Source organism: Hyperolius riggenbachi, chromosome 4 (genome assembly GCF_040937935.1).
Source record: "Hyperolius riggenbachi isolate aHypRig1 chromosome 4, aHypRig1.pri, whole genome shotgun sequence".
In the NCBI taxonomy this organism is placed as follows: Eukaryota; Metazoa; Chordata; class Amphibia; order Anura; family Hyperoliidae; genus Hyperolius; species Hyperolius riggenbachi.
This window is the reverse complement of record NC_090649.1, coordinates 334,557,177-334,577,083: the sequence shown is the minus strand read 5'-3', so window position 1 is coordinate 334,577,083 and position 19,907 is coordinate 334,557,177. Positions and strand designations below refer to the sequence as shown.

The window sequence follows — 19,907 nt, the reverse complement described above, 5'->3', positions numbered from 1 at the left end:
TTTTCGTCTTTGTCCAGGGTCCTGCTGTCTGCCCCATTATCTGCACGGGATGCTTGCATTGTGCTCCCGACGCCGAGAGCATTCTGTGCAAGCACCCCGTTCCTGGCCATGGGAGTGTGATGCGAACAGTGCACATGCGCAGAAGATTCTTATGGGGCTGACAGCAGGACCCTGAAGAAAGATGGAAATACAGCATGGGACCAGAGAGACTTCTTGGGGCTGGAAGAAGCCCCAGGTAAGGTAAGCTTTTTAAGATTGGCTCACCTCGAAGTTCTCTAAAGGAAACCCTAGGTGAACCTTGGGTGTAAAATAAAATACTTGAGGGGGAAGCCTCTTGATCCTCAAGTGGCTTCCCCTGCTGTTCTCTGGACCTCCACCACTACCCGAGACATTCTGGAACAGTGGGCACACTACAGGGCATGCATCTGAAGAGAAGTGTACCCCCGGTGGGGTGAGCCTCAATACAGGTTGCTGCTCCTCTGGTCCCAGCTCATATGGGATGTGCCTTCTTCTCCTTGGATCGGATGCATATGCCACATTTTGTAGTTCCTGGCAGCAGGGCTGTCGAGTTGGTCCAAAAATCATCAGACTCCGACTTGTCAGTATATGAAACCACCGACTCTTAACTGTAGGTACTCAAAATGGCTCCGACTCAGACTCCTTAGTCTATTACTTACCAAGGCTGTAGATTTTGTACAAAAATCATCCTACTCCTACTCCCCAGTTTATAAAACCTCCAACTCTGACTCCAGGTACCCAAAATTACTCCAACTTCACAGCCCGGCCTTGCAGTGTGCCTCTCGTGCATGCTACAATGCATGCCGGGAGATGTAGTCCGTGGATGGGAGTGCATTTCTATTCGCTTCCACGGACTACATCTCCAGTGTGTATTGCGTTGCAGAGAGACACTGCCAGGAACTACAAAATGCAACTCATGCGTCCAGTCCAAGGAAAGGCTGGCGCAACCCATATGGGCTGAGGTCCAGAGGAGCATCACCCTGTAGGTAAGTAGTGAGGCTGAGGCTCAGCCCCCCTCTTCCCCCCCCCCCCCCCCCCCCCAGCATTTTTTATTATGAACCTCCCTTATAGGTTTATAAAGAAAAAACGTTTCTCAGTGACCTTTAAAGCCCTAGATTACCCATCTGGATTTTTTTTTATCTTTAGTACAGGTAAATAGACAGTGCTATCACTAACACAATTTTCATGTTTGATGCAGCTTTTCCAGACAAATTCCTTTTGGAAAAGTCACATGACTTTGGTTTGTGCACAAAACAAAAGATTTGCTATCAGCATAGGAGTTTCTTCCTATGTACAGGGCCCTCACCGGACTGCCTAAGGCCCCCTTTCAATCTCTGTAAGTCAGTGGGCTCATTTGCATGTTATGCTCTTTTCGTATGCGGGAAAAATAATGTGCAGCATAATTTTGCATGCTGTGCACGGTTTTTCATTAAAAATCATTATGTACTCTGGAAAAACAAGCGTTTAAACATAGACCAATGTGCACAATGTCCAAAAATATGTATTTGAGAAAAGTGTCTGTTTTCCATGCAGACAAGTGTGAATCCTCCCTTAATTGCGTGGATACTCATAGTTGGCAACATGGATGGATCAAAGCCTCACCTGTTAGACTCCACCCACTCTCATATTTTGCTTATCATAGTTCTTTATCAGTCTGTGGTTGATACTGTAGGAGGGGTGCTTTTAAAATAAGCACCGCACTTACCCTGTTAATCACAGTCAGGGCTGTGGAGTAGGTACAAAAATTATCCAACTCCGACTCCTCAGTTTATGAAACCCATGTGTTCAAAATGGCTCTGACTCTGGCTCCTCAGTTTATGAAACCGACTGCAGGTACCCAAAATTGCTCTGTCTCCTTGACCCCAACTCCGACTCCTCAGTTTATGAAACCTCCAACTCCATGTACCCAAAATGGCTCTGGCTCCTCAGTTTATGAAACCACCGACTGCAGGTTCCCAAAATTGCTCTGACTCCTTGACCCCAACTCCGACTCCACAGCCCTGATCACAGTACCTTTGCATTTAGGGAATCAGGAATGATATAAAAATCAGATCTTAAATGCAGCAGTGGAGTAAAGGCCTTACTCTGAACCTTCTACCACCATTTTCACAATTGGCCGAGATTGTTTCCCCCCCCCCCCCCCCCACACCCCTCCTTATCCTTTGTTGCATACTAATACCGCTGAAGGTAGGTACAAGCACACACTCAAAGTCTGAGACGCCCTGTAACAATTGCCTCAGCTGATAATCATGCATGTGCACAGTGGCCCCCAACTGCTGCTCCCAGCCTTGGTGCTGGATGACCTTATATTTATCAATAATTAAATTTCATCTGCCATATGCTATATGCCTGCCCAAATAGCCATGCTGTCAAGATCCAATTGTAATAATATTATCCTATTTAGTGTTGATTATCCTTCATAATTTTGTATCATCTGCAAAGATCGCCACATTTCTCTGTAATCCATCCTGTAGTGTGTCTTTGTCAGGGGCCAGCCTTTGATCTCAGGGGTCGCGGGCACCACAATATTTCTCTTTATAGGGGATGTTGGACTGCTGTGAAGCCCTGCCCCCACACTAAGTCATGAAGCTCTGCCCCCAGAAGCTGTAATGCTCCGCCCCCACAAGCATGTGCTAGTTTGTAGCCCATGATTCTCTCCCAGGACAGCAGCAAAATAGGATTGATGCTGCACCAGATGAAGCCCTGACAGAGGAGCAGAGGGGGCGGGGTGTCTGAGAGCTAAGTTGTACTCTGCTCACTGCCTCCATCTTTCTGCCCTCTCTCTCTCTCCCACCCCTATACCTTCAATTTCATTCTCCTTCCAGCTGCTTCCCTGCATCCCCTCCAGACTCTGTTAGACCTTACTCTCCATTCACCCCCTAGCATCCTCATTAACCCCCTCTCTACCCCAGCACCCCCACTAAGCCTCTCTCCCCCTATATACCGCTCAGCACTCTCACTACCCTTAGTAAGCCCCTCTCACCCCCCCCCCTCCACCCCTCAGTTAGCCCTTCTCTTTCCTCATTCACCACCAGTAAGACCTCCTCTCCCCCCATCCACCCCTCAGCACCCTCATATAGCTAGCAGTCTTAGTAAGCTTCCTCTTCCCCCATCCATTTAGTGAGTGTGCCCTGTTCTCGTATTTTCAATTGTTTGTCTGTGTCAATTAATTACCCAGCGTGAGGTAGGGCTGCACGGTTTATCGGTTTAAAACCGAAACCGCGGTTCGTGGCAAGACGAACTGCTGATCGTCAGTACCTTCGGTTTTTCGGTCCGCTGTCTGTAGTGTACCTTGTGTCTGCCTGGCCCCGCTGTGCGCGGATTGGCCAGAAGCAGTGAATATGTATGAGTGTTAATGAGCGGGGGCGGATCCACTCGAGCAGCAGCTGGGCACATACAGCTTTACCAATCACTGAATAGCGATGGAATGGCGGTAGGCGGAGCTGTATGCTCTGTACAGCTCCGCCTACCGCTGCCGTCATTCCATCGCTATCCAGTGATTGGTAAAGTTGTATGGGCCCAGCCGCTGCTCAAATGGATCCGCCCCCCACTCATTAACACTCATACATATTCACTGCTTCTGGCCAATCCGTGCACAGCGGGGCCAGGCAGACACAAGGTACTACAGATAGCAGACTGGGCAGTGCGGGCACTATGAAAGCTGCTGCTGCACCAGATCGTCAACATGAACTGCACCCCCCCCCCCCCCCCCCCCCCGCTGCCCTAAAGTGCAAAAGCATGTTTTTGGGGCGAGGGGAAGGGGGGAAAAAAATCAAAATTGCAATTTATGAGAGAAAAATCACAATTTCGCTTTTTCCCTAAAATCGTGCAGCCCTAGCGTGGGGGTCATAATCTGTGTGTGGCGGGAGGGGTCATCAGTGTCTACTTTTGGCTCATGATGCTGTGATACCTAAGGCCGGCCCTTTTTTAAAAAAAAACTACTATTGAAATAATAAATTGATGTGGCATCCTTCATATCCATCTCACTTCTTCAGGTGCCCTTAACCATTTTTCATTCCACATACACACCTTTCCCTTGTCGTTGAACCCTTAGCTTTTGTGGGTAAAAGTGTAAACAGTCTTTGCAAGGTCCAAGTATACAGTACTAGATTGCTTTCCCAAGATCTAAAACCGCATTCATAGTTTGACCTGGAATCAGATTAGCTGAGTCCGTCTGCTGTGTGAAGTCATTTCAAACCCTCCCCCTCCTGGCTCTGCCTTCCTGCTTTGCATACACAGCATCACATAGGGCTGTGATGAGAAGGGAGTGTTTGTATATAGTATATACACATATGCGTACATAGATATTTGATTGGTACACGGATGGTACTTTTGAGTTAGCAGACTGTAGGTTGTAGGGTGCTGTACAGTTATCGAACGTATGGCCTCTGTACTGCTATCTCCTGCTCGTTCTTGCCCAGGTCAGTGGAAATTCAGGTCGGGTTTCCGCAGCGTGCGGATTACGTCGCAGGCGCTCCTCAGCACTGTGCATGCGTCCCCCTACTAGGCTTGTGCGCTGAGCAGCACGGAAGCGCAGCAAGCCAAAATAATGACACTTAGAGCAGCTCTTGACCCGGAAGACGAAGGGTATGAGCCGGCAGCCATCTATAATTTATCAGGGATTATAAATGTAAAAATGTTATCAGGCACACTAGAGCGGCGAAAATACTGGTAAGAGTATTTCCTCAGCTAAAGCTATTGAATTATATGTTTATTTTGTGTGACGTTCATCTCTGGTTCCCTTTAAAGGGAAGGTTCAGGGAGCGGTTGAAAAAAAATAAAAATACATATCCACTTACCTGGGGCTTCCTCCAGCCCGTGGCAGGCAGGAGGTGCCCTCGCCGCCGCTCCGCAGGCTCCCGGTGGTCTCCGGTGGCCGACCCGACCTGGCAAGGCCCGGCTGCAAGGTCGGGCTCTTCTACGCTCCAATCTGCGCCTCACAGGGGCGTGCTGATGTCATCAGAGTAGTTCTGCGCCTGCGCAATACAGCCCGGAGGACGTCCGATGATGTCAGCGCGCCCGCGTGGGATGCAGAAGAGCCCGTCGGAGCGCAGAAGAGCCCAACCTGGCAGCCGGCCTGGCCAGGTCGGCCACTGGAGATCACCAGGTGCCTGCAGAGCGGCGGCGAGGGCACCTCCTGCCTGCCACGGGCTGGAGGAAGCCTGAGGTAAGTGGATATGTATTTTTTTTTTCAACCCCTCCCTGAACCTTCCCTTCAAGATGCAATGACTTTTCACCCGCACTTTTGGGGGGAGAAAAAGCGTGTCTTATGGTCCGAAAAATATGGTATATAAAAATATATTATTTGTGTTTGTGGGGGGGGGGGCAGCATTAAATTAACTTACCTATGGGGGTTACTCTGTAATTCCTGTCTCCCCAAGGCACCCATCTTGCAGCTGTCACTGCTGCAGTTCACAATGTCTGGGAGTCCAGTGCATTCTCAGCTCAGCTGCTGGTGTATGCTGGGAAATGTAGCGTGCCTGGCCACTGGTGCGTGACGGGAGATGTAGTCTTTAATGCCCTTCCATCTCCTGGCATGCACCAGCTGCCAAACACTCTACATTTCCCAGCATACACCAGCTAGGGATGATCACAGATATGCAATTTATGCAAGATTTTATGCGAATGTATGCAGCTTGAAAATGGACCAATCAATTTAAACCTGGGTTTAAACTGATTGGTCCGTTTTCAAACTGCATATATTTGCATAAAAATTTGCATCTCATTGATCATCCCTAACACCAGCAGCCAGGAACACGCAGGACTAGCAGGCACTTTGAACTGTGGCCATGTGGCAGGGACAACTGCAAGATGGACATCCTCATGGAGATGAAACAGCCCCAATAAGTCAATTTAACCCCGCTCCCACACAGTAGACATCAATTACGAACCTCCCTTAGGGGGCAGATCATTTGATATATTTTTGAGTATAAGGTGCTCAGTTTCTTTTAAAGCAATATGGTATCTTAAAAAAAAAAAATGAAATACCCACGTAGCTTTTAAGAACTGGTGAATGCGGTTTTAGATCTTGGGAAAGCAATCTAGTGCTGTATACTTGGACCTTGCAAAGACTGTTTACACTTTTACCGGCTATGGGATTCGCTGCCTCCTGCACGAAAACTGATGCCAATGTCGGCCGAATCACTATGGCAGAGTTTCCCCGTGTGATTTGCCCGCGGCGAAACTCTGCAAATTCAGCCCGGTTTCAGCACTAGTGGAAACAGGCCCTATACAAGATTGTAGTGGTAATTGTGTAACTGTGCAGGGGGCATTAGAGGGTGAGCTCTTCTGACCCTGGAGACAGCGTAAATTGTTGATAGCTTCATGTTGGTGTAAGCTGGGGTGTGGGGATTAGTGCAGCTGGAACGCAGCAGGCTTTACTTTAGCTGTGCAGCTTGGGGTAGAAGCTTCACTAGACACCCCTGCACCATGGATGCACTAGGTTTGGAATAATGTTTTTTTCCTTCTAAATCTAGGTGCGTCCTATGGTCAGGTGCGTTTCATGGTGCGAAAAATACGGTATAAAGTGCTCACTTCCCTCCAAGCATGAGGGTTTTTTTTTTTTTTTTTTGCAATCGACCAGCTTAGTATACCAGAGACTGCACACTACTAAGTTTTTTTTTTTGTTTTTTTTTTTATATATATACTTACCCGGGGCTTCCTCTAGCCCCATAAGCACAGATGTGTCCCTAGCCATCCTCCGTTTAGCGGCAATCAGCCCCGGTATCTGGCTCAGTGAAGTCAGCTGGGGTCTTCTGCGCACGTGCAGGAGGTCGGCGCATCCGCAGAAGATTCCAGCTGACCCAGACTGGAGCTGACTGAGCCAGTTACCGAGCTGATGGTGGATGAACAGAAGACAACAAGAGGACGGCGAGGGACACATCCATGCTTATGGGGCTGGAGTAAGCCCGGTTAAGTTAAAAAAAAAACGTTGCATAGCGAGGTCTCTGGTTTTCTTTAAGGCACTGAATGTGTTTCACACATATTAATATTTATTAATAACAGCAAATGCATGCAAAATGCACACACAAATGCAGGAAAAAAAGCATAGAAAATCATATGCCTGAAAATGATTTCTGCACAGGCAAATGTGTTCACAGCCTAAAGTTTGGTCCACATGCAAGACGATGCTCAGGTGAGGCAGCCATTAAGCCAAGAATCTAGCATATGTACAGGAACTCTCCAATGCTGCCTAAAGATCCAACAAAACCAATCTTTAGTGGCAATGCCAGATTGACTTTAAGCAAATTGTTCTCATTTTCAACTCCCCTTGCAATGTATGGAAGCTAATCAGAGAGAGATCTGTTAGCTGCCCATGCACCACAGGCCAATTCCTGATTGATTTCAGCATGAAATCTCTTGGTAATTGGCCGCTGTCCCTCCAAATGTTGGGCACAGATCCCCGCTAGGCAAATGCACGGTAAAATTCACCGGCGCCCCATATCAATGGTGTTCCAGCATGTAGCCCGCCAGCTTGCAGAAAAATGCCTCTACTATATCTACAAGGGAGTTGAGCTAAACATCGGAACTCAGGTGATAAGGGATTCAGTGAATCCTATTAGACAATGGCCTTAATTCACTAAGCATTACCACATTCGGTAATGCTGAAACCAGCTGATTTTACCGATCGATCACCTTCCCAAATTCCAATTCACTAAACCTATTACCACATGGAAAATTAGAATTGCCAATTAGTGAGGTAAATTACCGACTTGTGCCGTAAATGCCTCAAATTGCAATTTACAAAGATTTACACATTTGGTAAATCGGGCAAAAGTGTTTTAATATTTTTCTCCAACTCTTACTAGCCAATAACTCACTCTCTCTGTGCGGTAACATTGACAGATAGCCAATAGGGAGATTCACAAAGCCCTGCTTCTACCTCCGATTTTATCCAACATGGTGGAAGGTGGGACTTTACTCTGGCAGTGCAGGGGGAGGGCCCAAGGCAATCTAAGGACCCTTTCACATGGGCAGTTAAACTGTGTGCTCAGCAAGCAGTTACCAGGCAGCAGTGAGCATTTACAGTGCTGCCCATAATTATTCATACCCCTGGCAAACTTTGACCGAAGCGGAAAAAAATGATATAATGAATTGTATGTGTAGTGCCCTGCTAGGGTTAAACAACAAGGTCAGTATAATGGTATTATTATAGTTTATAGTGTGCATATTATAGTTTGGGTAACTGTAAATTGCTGTTGCGTGATCACTTATACATACTATATTTACATTACTTTTACACTGCAGCTGTTCCCAAATTAAGGGTATTAGCCATTTTAAAGGTATCAGTGGCTGCTTACAATCTTATATTTCTATAACTATCTCTATGCCGAAAGGAATATATTAATGTATATTGCTATTTTCGAAATCCTCATTCTAGGGAACTTTAAGCAGACATAACATTAATAATAGCCACGTCACATTGCAGCATGCTTGAGGGTGTGCAATTATTAGAACAGGCAGTCTTGATAAAATTTCCTTGTAAAACTTTGAACCACTAAACAGGCAATCTAGGCAGTCTTAAAGTGGACCCAAATTAAAAATACAAGATTTCAGAAATAAAATCTATTTTCTAAATTATAATAAATAGCAGCCTTTTTTCAGCTGCATGATGACAAATATAAAATATTTTACATTTAATGGAGGAACCCCTCCCTTCCTTTCATATTGCCGGGACAGAAACTTGCAAACTGGGGAAATAGCAGGTGTCTGGCAAAGGAGGAATTGCTAATGGCTGCCACCTGTATAACCCTAGTTATGAAAAGAGAAGGGTGAAAAGCATGCACTGAAATGCTCATAGGCTTGAAGGAGTGGAGTGTTTATTTATATTTGTATGTGTCAGAGTGGTGCAACTAGATATTTTTAATTAAAAAAATGTTTGGTTTGGGTCCGCTTTAAGGCATGTACAGTGGTTTGCAAAAGTATTCGGCCCCCTTGAAGTTTTCCACATTTTGTCATATTACTGCCACAAACATGAATCAATGTTATTGGAATTCCACATGAAAGACCAATACAAAGTGGTGTACACGTGAGAAGTGGAACGAAAATCATACATGATTCCAAACATTAAAAAAAACACACAAAAAACCTGCAAAATGGGGTGTGCGTAATTATTCAGCCCCCTGAGTCAATACTTTGTAGATCCACCTTTTGCTGCAATTATAGCTGCCAGCCTTTTGTGGTATGTCTCTACCAGCTTTGCACTTCTAGAGACTGAAATCCTTGCCCATTCTTCTTTGCAAAACAGCTCCAGCTCAGTCAGATTAGATGGACAGTGTTTGTGAACAGCAGTTTTAAGATCTTGCCACAGATTCTGGGCCATTCTAACACATGGATATGTTTTGTTTTAAACCATTCCATTGTTGCCCTGGCTTTGTTTAGGGTCGATGTCCTCCTGGAAGGTGAACCTCCGCCCCAGTCTCAAGTCTGTTGCAGAATCCAAGAGGTTTTCTTCCAAGATTGCCCTGTATTTGGCTCCATCCATCTTCCCATCAACTCTGACCAGCTTCCCTGTCCCTGCTGAAAAGAAGCACCCCCAGAGCATGATGCTGCCACCACCTTATTTGACAGTGGGGATGGTGTGTTCTGAGTGATGTGCAGTGTTAGTTTTCCACCACACATAGCGTTTTGCCTTTTTGGACAAAAAGTTCCATTTTGGTCTCATCTGACCAGAGCACCTTCTTCCACATGTTTGCTGTGTCCCCCACATGGCTTGTGGAAAACTGCAAACGGGACTTCTTATGCTTTTCTGTTAACAATGGCTTTCTTCTTGCCACTCTTCCATAAAGGCCAACTTTGTGCAGTGCACGACTAATAGTTGTCCTATGGACAGATTCTCCCACCTGAGCTGTAGATCTCTGCAGCTCGTCCAGAGTGACCATGGGCCTCTTGACTGTATTTCTGATCAGTTCTCTCCTTGTTTGGCCTGTGAGTTTAGGTGGACAGCCTTGTCTTGGTAGGTTTACAGTTGTGCCATCCTCCTTCTATTTCTGAATGATCGCTTGAACAGTGCTCTGTGGGATGTTCATGGCTTTGGAAATCTTTTTGTAGCCTAAGCCTGCTTTACATTTCTCAATAACTTTATCCTTGACCTGTCTGGTGTGTTCTTATGACTTCATTGTGTTGTTGCTCCCAATATCCTCTTAGACAACCTCTGAGGCCGTCACAAAGCAGCTGTAGTTGTACTGACATTAAAATACACACAGGTGCACTCTATTTAGTCATTAGCACTCATCAGGCAATATATATGGGCAACTGACTGCACTCAGACCAAAGAGGGCTGAATACTTACGCACACCCCACTTTGCAGTTGTTTGTAAAAAATGTTTGGAATCATGTATGATTTTCGTTTCACTTCTCACGTGTACACCACTTTGTATTGGTCTTTCACATGGAATTCCAATAAAATTGATTCATGTTTGTAGCAGTAATGTGGCAAAATGTGAAAAACTTTAAGGGGGCTGAATACTTTTGCAAGCTACTGTATAGACATTCAATTACTGTCTCCAAGAACGATTGTTTGGGATTGTTCCCAGTTACAGCTTTAAGATCTGTTGCTGTACAGACATGCTGCACAGCTGCAGCCAACAAGCCTGCTCTATGTGAGAAGGGGCATAAGTGGCAGGTAAGCAGGAGGTTCCAAATGATAGCGATGGTCAATGTCAGTCTTTTAGGGGCATGGCAGATTGCTAGATGATTGTGGGCCACCTGTACTTACACTAGATTTTCACCCAAGATAAGAGTTGAAAAATGAGATACTAATATTCATCTCAAAATTAGATTCTGGCGATCAGCAAAGCTCTGAAAAGCGCCAAAGTGTGACCCAGCCCTTATGGTACCTTATTGAAACGGGAGGTTAGTGTTTGGGCCTAGGCATTGGAAAGGTTTGTTTTATGCTAGGTACACACGATTCAATTTTCTGGTAAATTTACTTGCCAAATCAACTATTTCCAACTGATTTGATTCCGAATTTCCATAGAAGTGAACGGGAAATAGATCGGACTTGAGCTCGGCGTTCAACACCATCTGTCCACGCATCCTACAGGAAGAACTAGCTGCACTGGGAGTGCACCCAAGCCTACGACTCTGGATCACAGACTTTCTCACCAACAGGACCCAAGTCGTCAGGCTGGGTGACATCAATTCACGAAGTATGACCACAAACACAGGTGCACCTCAAGGATGCATCCTGTCTCCACTGCTGTTCTCCCTTTACACAAACAAATGCAGATCCAGGGCAGACTCAGTTAAGGTCATCAAGTTCGCCGACGATACTACTATCATTGGACTCGTCACCAAGGACAATATCCAGGATTACTGTCAGCAGGTGTAGAGAATCTCCCTCTGGTGCAAGGAGAACAGGCTGGTGCTTAACACCGCAAAAACCGTCAAGCTAATTGTCGACTTCAGAAGGTCCGCCTCCACCCCACCGCCAATTCACATCAATGGTACGGAGGTGGCAAGAGTACCCTGCGCTCGCATCCTGGGAACCACACTCTCCTGTGACCTCACCTGGAGGCCCAACATCACTGCGATACAGAGAAAAGCCCAGCAGAGACTGTACTTCCTCCGCCAGCTGAGGAAGTTTGGCATGGCCCAAGACATTATGACCAATTTCTACTCCGCTACCATTGAGTCGATCCTCTGCTCATCCATCCTGGTCTGGTACGCTGGCGCAACCGCCAGCGACAGGCACTCACTTCAGAGGGTCATCAGGGCGGCGGAGAGGGTCATTGGGAGACCTCTCCCCTCACTTTCCCTCCTACACAACAAAAGACTGAGATCGAGGGCCCAGAAGATCGTTAGCGACCCCTCCCACCCGGGCCACTGCTGCTTTAGTCCGATGCCACTGGGACGAAGGCTTCGGACCATCTCCACAAAGACGGCTAGGCATAGTAATTCCTTCTTTCCCTCAGCCGTCAGCCTCCTGAACTCCCTCCACATACTCCCACCAGGGCACCCCCACGACATATAGAACTGTCACGGACAGAGCCAACTGCTGCTCTAGTATGTAAACTGTAAATGCAAATGTAACCGTCTGCTACTGACATGTGTAATTGTAAATTTCTGCTCCTGTTGCTCTATGCTATCGATTGATGTCCCTTCTGAGCCAAATGTACTGTGCCAAACCCAATTCCGGGCATGACCGAGTCATGATTGGCGAAATAAACTATTCCTGATTCCTGTAAATAGATCGGAATTCAGATGGACGTGTTGGAAATAGTCGATCTGGCAGGTAAATCTGCCAGAAAATTGTATCGTGTGTACCTAGCATTAGGCAGAGGAGTGGAGGGGTTAGAGCAGGCATGAGCAAACTCGGCCCTCCAGCTGTTACGGAACTACAAGTCCCACAATGCATTGCAGGAGTCTGACAGCCACAGTCATGACTCATAAAGGCAAATGCATTGTGGGACTTGTAGCTCCGTGACAACTGGAGGGCCAAGTTTGCCCATGCCTGGGTTAGAGTGAGCTTGGGGTTGGGGGGATGGATTTAGTGTGAGGCATTGAAGAAAGGGAGGTCAGTGTGGGGTAGTGGCTAACGCAGCGCTGGGCACACGAAGGCCCGCAGGCCATGTCTGACCCATGTGACACCCTGTTGCCATGGAATCAGAGCTGGTAAGTTTTAAGTTCCCTGCTTGCCGCCCGCTTGCACTTTGCAGGGAGGAAAGGAGGGGAGACATTAGAGAAATGCGGCCTCCGGTCCGCAACATGTTTTCCGGGCCGCAAAAAAGTTTGCCCAGCCCTGGGCTAGGGAAAAGGTTACTGTGAGAAAGAGGAGAGGTGGAGATCTGAAAATCTGTCACGGTTTATCTGATGAGATGGCTGGCACACACGAATGTTGGCAGGTATCCTGGCTCATCCTGTCGGGTGCCTAGTTGTGGGCCCTTGCAGTTTGCGCACTAGCGTGCTGCGTTTAATCCACATAAAGGTACCCATTAAAGCAGAACTCAGAACTTCCTCTCCGCTCTAAAAGATAAGCAATAGCATAATAACCTTTAACCACCACTACATATCACACCTAAATGATCTATATATTTTTTTCAGGACAAATTGGGCTTTTAGTGGGTGATATTTTTTTAGTAATTACCTTATGTTCTATGTATTTTAAAGGAAAGATAAAAGGGAAAAAAAATAGAAAAAACACACTATTTATCCTTTTACATTCATTATAGCTTTACAATAAACAGTGTTCAGTATAGGTTAAACTCACACATTTTATTTGATTATCCATCCTGGTTATTACAACATTTAGATTATGTTCCTAGTACAACGTATGGTGACAATATTTTTTGTTTTGTTTTTGCTTTCTCGTACACTATCGATGATTACAAGACCTCGTTTTAAAAATAGCAATATACCCTCATGGTATACATATTTAAAAAAAAAGTTCCTAAGGTAACAATATATGTATTTTATATTCTGTCACTTTGTTTTCACTTTACAACTGTTTTATTTTGTACAAAATGTGCTAACATTTTAATTGTTTGATTGTTTGTGACTAAAAAGAATACATAAGACATGGGCCTCAACCCAAAAACACTCTAAGGCCTGGTGCACACTGAGCGTTTTTTGAAGCGATCCGCAAAACGCTTCCACCTGTGAAAATGCTTGGCTAATGTATATCAATGGGACGGTGCACACCAGCGGTTTGAGGTTTTTAGCAAACCGCAAACGTGGGTCCTGCTGCACTTTTGCAGTTTGCAGAAGTGTTTCTGTCTCAATGTAAAGTATAGGAAAAGCTCAAACCGCTCTGAAAAACACTACATCAGAGCGGTTCTCCAGGTGATTTTGTTACAGAAGCTGTTCAGTAACAGCTTCTACTGTAACAATATTTGTAATCTGCTACAAAAAAACGCTCCTAAAAATGCTAGGCATGTTTAGAAAACGTCTCTAAACATGCCTAGAATCGCTCTGAAATCTGCTCCAAAAACCTCTAGCGTTTTGAGGATCTGCTAGAGGTTTTGGTGTGCACTGGGCCTAAACTCCATTCTACTACTTATCATGGTTAAAATGTTACCACATATGCATGGATGTAGCAATAGACCCTGCAAGGGATGCAGCCACAGGGGGCCCTGGGGAGAGACGTTTCTTTTACCTGTCTTGATAGACAACTAAGGGCTCCGCTGAGAGAAAAAACTTTCTGCTTTCTGCACAATTGTTCTAATGACTACATCTGCTCAGCCACTGATAAGTAATCATACAAAGATTTCAGACACAAATCTGTACACAGTCCCTATTCAGTGTTCAGCAGTGTCTTGTGTACAGCGCTGCTCTACCCCCAGCCTCTCTACCCCTCCCCAAGTGCTGTGTACTATAGCAATGCTTGAGTAGTCTGGGCACGGCGAGAAAAACTTTCTGCTCTCAATTATTCTAATTGACTGCTTTTGCTCAGCCACTGATAACGAATCATAATAGTATCAATATAGCATATTAACATACCAACATATCAATGTAGACAACATTTTTTAGACAGTCCCAATTCAGTGTTCAGCAGGGTCTTGTGTGCAGTGCCCAGTCCCTAGCCTCTCCACCCCCCTCCCCTGCTGTGTACTGTAGTGATGCCAGAGGAGTCTGCAGAGCCAGTTCTGCTCCATCAGAGGAAGTCAGAGTGTAATAAGCTATGACTGGGAGTACACTCGTCTGTCGGTTTTCTGTGTGCATATTTCTGTATATGTTTTCTGCACACCATGGCTCATATGCAATTCACTTTTTCACCTGAGTTTTCTTCTAGGAGATAATTGTTCATCTTCGATTTAAAATACCTTTTTAGCACTTTGCAATGGAAAAAAGTACTGTCAAAATTATTTTGAAGATTTATTTGCTTGCTGGTAGTTTAAAAGGCATTTTATTTACACGTTGTAAAATTATCACCTAGGAGAAAACTCAGGTGAAAAAGTGAATTGCATATGGCCCCATGTGTGTCTGTATGTATGAAAACATGCACATTTTATCACAGAAGCTAGTATATTATAGAGAAAATGTGTGCAGTGCTTCTGCATGAGGAAAACACATTCAAGTGCACACTAGCCAATTGAATAACATTGGTTCTCAGTTTACCTGTGCAGAAAGCGAGGAAGGGGGGCATCCAAAGTTTTACAGGGGGGCTCAGTGATTTCTAGTTATGTCTCTTGTAGTTTTGCTTAAACTTTCCCAAGTTTGATCATAATTTTGAAAATTACTTTTTATGTTGGATTGAGTTTGTCCCTACCCATTTTTTATGTGACCTGGGTCCAAGTTTTAAAACACACCAAATATTCTGTAACTCGTCACAGTTAAATCAAACCACATTTGCCTCATTTAGTAACAAACTGGGAGTGCACTCTCCACAACTACATCGTTTTAGCCATTTATTTAGGAAAGGGTTCTTTACAGTAAGAGTGATTAAGATGTGGAATGCATTGCCCCAGGAAGTAGTTATGGCAAATTCTATACCTGCATTTAAAGGGGGCTTAGATGATTTCCTTGCGTTGAAAGACATCCATGGCTACAATTACTAGGTAATGCCTAGTGATATTGATCCAAGGATTTTATCTAATTGCCATCTGGAGTCGGGAAGGAATTGTTTCCCTTTTGGGGCTAATTGGACCATGCCTTGTAAGGGTTTCTAGCCTTCCTCTGGATCAACAGGGATATGTGAGGGAGCGGACTGGTATTGTACTTTGTTCTCTGGTTGAACTCGATGGACATATGTCTTTTTTTCAACCCAAATAACTATGTAACTGGACAAATATATACGTCCAGTTTGCATTAAGTGGTTAAAGAAAAGCATTTATTTGTTACAGCTGATACAAATCCTGCAATAAATCTGAAGTGTGTCTACTTCCTGCTTTCATGGACGCAGACATGGGGTTAACAATGTGTGTTTTCAAATTAGCTGTTCTGCCAAGGCAAACAGCTGACAGATCAAATTACAACTTGTGATTAGTCACAGATGAGGGGAAAGACAGGCTAAACTCTCTAAATACATACAGGGTGCTTTTCTCTGTTTTCCTTCTGTCCTGTGCATAAATTCAGGTCCATTTTAATGCGAAAATCAGGATTGTACAATCTTACCACTTCTATGAATCCATTCTATTCACTTGCTTTCACTTCTACTACATAGCTTTGCTAAGGCTGAAAAATCAAAATTGTCATTAAAGCAGACCTGAACTCAGAACTCCTCTCTGCTCTAAAAGATACACAACAGCATAATCACCTTTACACAAAACACGTCCTTGTTAAGTTGGCCACACACGGTACAATAAAATGATCCGATTTTACGGCAATTCAATAAATATGATCGGATTTCCTGAAAGAAATCTAAATTTTTATTTTTTTTTTTTATTTTTTTTTATTCAACTGAAAAATCCAATCGGATTTCAGGTTTTTTCGATTTTTATCAATCCGGAATGCTGGAAATTTTTCTTACATTTTTCTAAAGATTGTATGGTGTGTGTTTGTCAATTATTTTCTTAGTTTCCAATCATTTTTATCATGATTGGGGAAAAATTGAACATGTGTGTGGTACATTGGTCATATTTTGGAAAGGTTATGCTGGGAATACACCATACAATTTTCTGTTATGCTGGGATTACACCATACAATTTTCTGTTATGCTGGCCATACACGGCTAGATAGTGCGCCGGTATCGAGCCAGCGCGTCACCGCTCGGATCGATTACCGCTGGTCCCAGCGGGCATGCCTTATCAGCTGCTCGATTCCCGCTATTGTCCGCCCGCGGGGCTCGAGCGGGGAACCTATCCAGCGGGTCGTCGGACCTGTCGGATATTATCAATCGAGCCATCAGCAACTCAATTGATAGGAAGAAACGTGCCGTGTATGCCCGGCATTAGTCTCTAAGTTCAACATGTTGGAAATGTATCTTACCATCTATCTGCCGAGCAATTAGGCATTGTTCTACTCAGCAAGAGATGACCAGAAGACAATGCACCGGAGATAATGACCATTCTCTATAGAAAATAATGTAATTCTAATGCTGGGCATACACAGGTTGATCCGGCGGCTGATTAGCCGCCGGATTGAATCTCGCCGCGTCCCCGCTTGTCCGCGCGTGCGAATACCGCTAGTCCCCGCCGGCGTTCCTTATCAGCCGCTCGATTCCCCGCTATTGTTCGCCGGCGGGGATCGTGCAGGGAATCTATCCGGCAGGTCATCGGACCTGTCGGATATTATCAATCGAGCTCGATTGATAAGGACAAGAAAGTCTGTGTATGCCCAGCATTACAGAATAATCTAACAGAAAATTGTATGGTGTAATCCCAGCATAAGATTTACCTGCCAGATAAATTCCAACATGTTGGAAATTATCTATCTAAAGGCCCATACACACGTCGGATTTTTGCGAACGACCGGTCGTTTGAACGTTCCGTCGTTCGCACGTCAAATCCGGCGTGTGTACAGACTATCGTTCGGGTGATAAGACTGCGGATCGCTGAAAACCAGTCTTATCACCCGAACGATAGTCTGTACACACGCCGGATTTGACGTGCGAACGACGGAACGTTCAAACGACGGGTCGTTCGCAAAAATCCGACGTGTGTATGGGCCTTTACTATCTATCAGCCTAGCAATTAGGCATTGTTCTACTCAGCAGGAGATAACCAGAAGACAATGCACCAGAGATAATGACCAGTCTCTACAGAAAATAAACTAATTATGCATTCTAACAGAAGAATCTAACAGAAAATTATATGGTGTATTACACTCATGCTGGGCATACACGGACTGCTGGGAGGCTTATCAATCGAGCCTGATGGCTCGATTGGTAATATCCGACGTGTCAGATACCCTGCCGGATCGATACTGCGCTTGATACCGGTGGGGACAACAATTGCAATTAGCCGCTCCCGCGGGGACGAGCGGCAATAGATCCGTGCGGACGAGCGGGGATGCGCCGACATCGATCCAGCGCATAATTGCATTGAGAAACGTGCCGTGTATGCCCAGCACCAGTCAGAAAAATTGATAGCAATTGTTGAATTTTATGCTGGGAATACACCATACAATTTTCTGTTAGATTTACCTGCCAGATAGATAAAGTTCAACATGTTGGAAATGTATCTATCTTACCATCTATCTGCTCAGCAATTAGGCATTTTTCTACTCAGCAGGAGGTAAACAGAAGACAATGCACCAGAGATAATGACCATTCTCTACAGAAAGTAATCTAATTCTGCATTCTAACAGAAAATCTAACAGAAAATTGTATGGTGTATTCCCAGCATAACAGATATTTAAAAAATTGTATGGTGTGTTGCCACCTTTACAGCGGATACAAATCCTAAAATAAATCTTCACAGTTTCTACTTCCTGATTCAAGGAAGCAGACATATTGTTTACAGCCTGTGCTTTCAAATTGGCTTATCTGCCATAGGCAGTCATGCGACAGGGGGGAGATCAAATTACATCTAGTGATTAGACACAAATGAGGGGGAATTACACAGGCTAACCTCTTTAAATAGAACCTGTAACAAAAAAATGTTCCCCTGGGCTGTACTCGCCTCTCCCCTGTAGCTGCAGGCAGTCCGACAATGGCTCCCCCGAAGTGTACCGGAATCCTCCCTCGACAAGCCTGATGAGCGTGGATTTATTTACCTTTCCTGGCTACAGCAGAGGCGCTGTTGAGGCTTTCCACACAGAGATAGGCGAAAATAGCCGATCTCCGTTGGGTCCGCTCTACTGCACAGGCGCAGGAGACTTGCGCCTGCGCAGTAGAGCGGCCCTACAGCGATCGGCTATTTCCGCTTATATCCAAGCAGAGAGCCGACACTGCGCCCGCGCTGGAGCCGGGAAGGTAAATATTTACATCCCCACTGTTCGGGGAGCTTTATCTCCACTGCCGTGGGACCGAAGAGGACGGGGGAAGCCTCAATAGGATCTGGAGGCTTCCCCCACACCAGGGGAGGTTTTTCTCACTACAGGTTTTCTTTAAAGTGAACCTAAGCCTACCAAAAAAAATGAGATTAACTCACCTGGGGCTTCCTTCAGCCCCCTGCAGCCGATCGGTGCCCTCGCAGCTCCGGTCCGATGCTTCTGGACCCGCCGGTGACGACTTCTGGTTTCGCCGTCACCGGCCGACAGGCATGGGAACGCGAGTGATAGTTCGCGTTCCCAGCCTGTATATCGCCCCCTATGCTGCTATTGCGACCTCCTGGCCGCAATAGCAGCATAGGGGGCGATATACAGGCTGGGAACGCGAACTATCACTCGCGTTCCCATGCCTGTCGGCCGGTGACGGCGAAACCAGAAGTCGTCACCGGCGGGTCCAGAAGCATCGGACCGGAGCTGCGAGGGCACCGATCGGCTGCAGGGGGCTGAGGGAAGCCCCAGGTGAGTTAATCTCATTTTTTTGGGTAGGCTTTAGGTTCACTTTAAATACATACAGGGTGCATTTCTGTTATGTTTTCCTTGTCCTGTGCAAGAATTCAGGTCCACTTTAATGGGTCTGACCAACACATTTCATTGTGGTCTACCTCCTTGACTCCCTCAAGTAATATAGCTTCAACGAAAATGTAGTAGAGACATGACACAACATTTATGTTGCACTTTTTTCCTGAACAAGCATGCGCAGATCAGGTGTTTCTGACATTTTTGTCAGATCTGACAATATTAGGCGAATGCTTGTTTCTGGAGTTATTCAGACACTTCTGCAGCCAAATAGATCTGCAGGGCTGACAGGCCACTGGCATTGTTTAAGTGGAAATAAATATGGCAACCTCCGTATCCCTCTCCACTTCAGTTGTCCTAACCTATGTAGTGTACTTTTTAGCAGCGACCTGAGATATTGTTGCATGCCCTCAGAACGGACATGAATGGAGACTATAGTGAGAGGCTGGCCATCCTGTTTTATGAACCTTATTAAACAGTTGAAATTAAAACTGGAAACATGA

General features: G+C 45.4%; 1 protein-coding gene across 2 annotated transcripts in view; it reads left to right on the top strand.

The window, feature by feature from the left end:
• The window catches only part of TULP4 (TUB like protein 4), a 218,142-nt gene that overhangs the window by 6,815 nt on the left and 191,420 nt on the right, over window positions 1–19,907 (top strand). Inside the window, exon 1 of one of the 2 annotated variants that reach the window (XM_068231857.1) lies at window positions 8,016–8,149. The exons of the other annotated variant lie outside the window; for it this stretch is intronic. The gene's annotated coding sequence lies outside the window, so the exon portion shown is untranslated. Of the gene's footprint in view, window positions 1–8,015; window positions 8,150–19,907 lie in introns of those variants that run through there. 2 annotated transcript variants of the gene reach the window in all.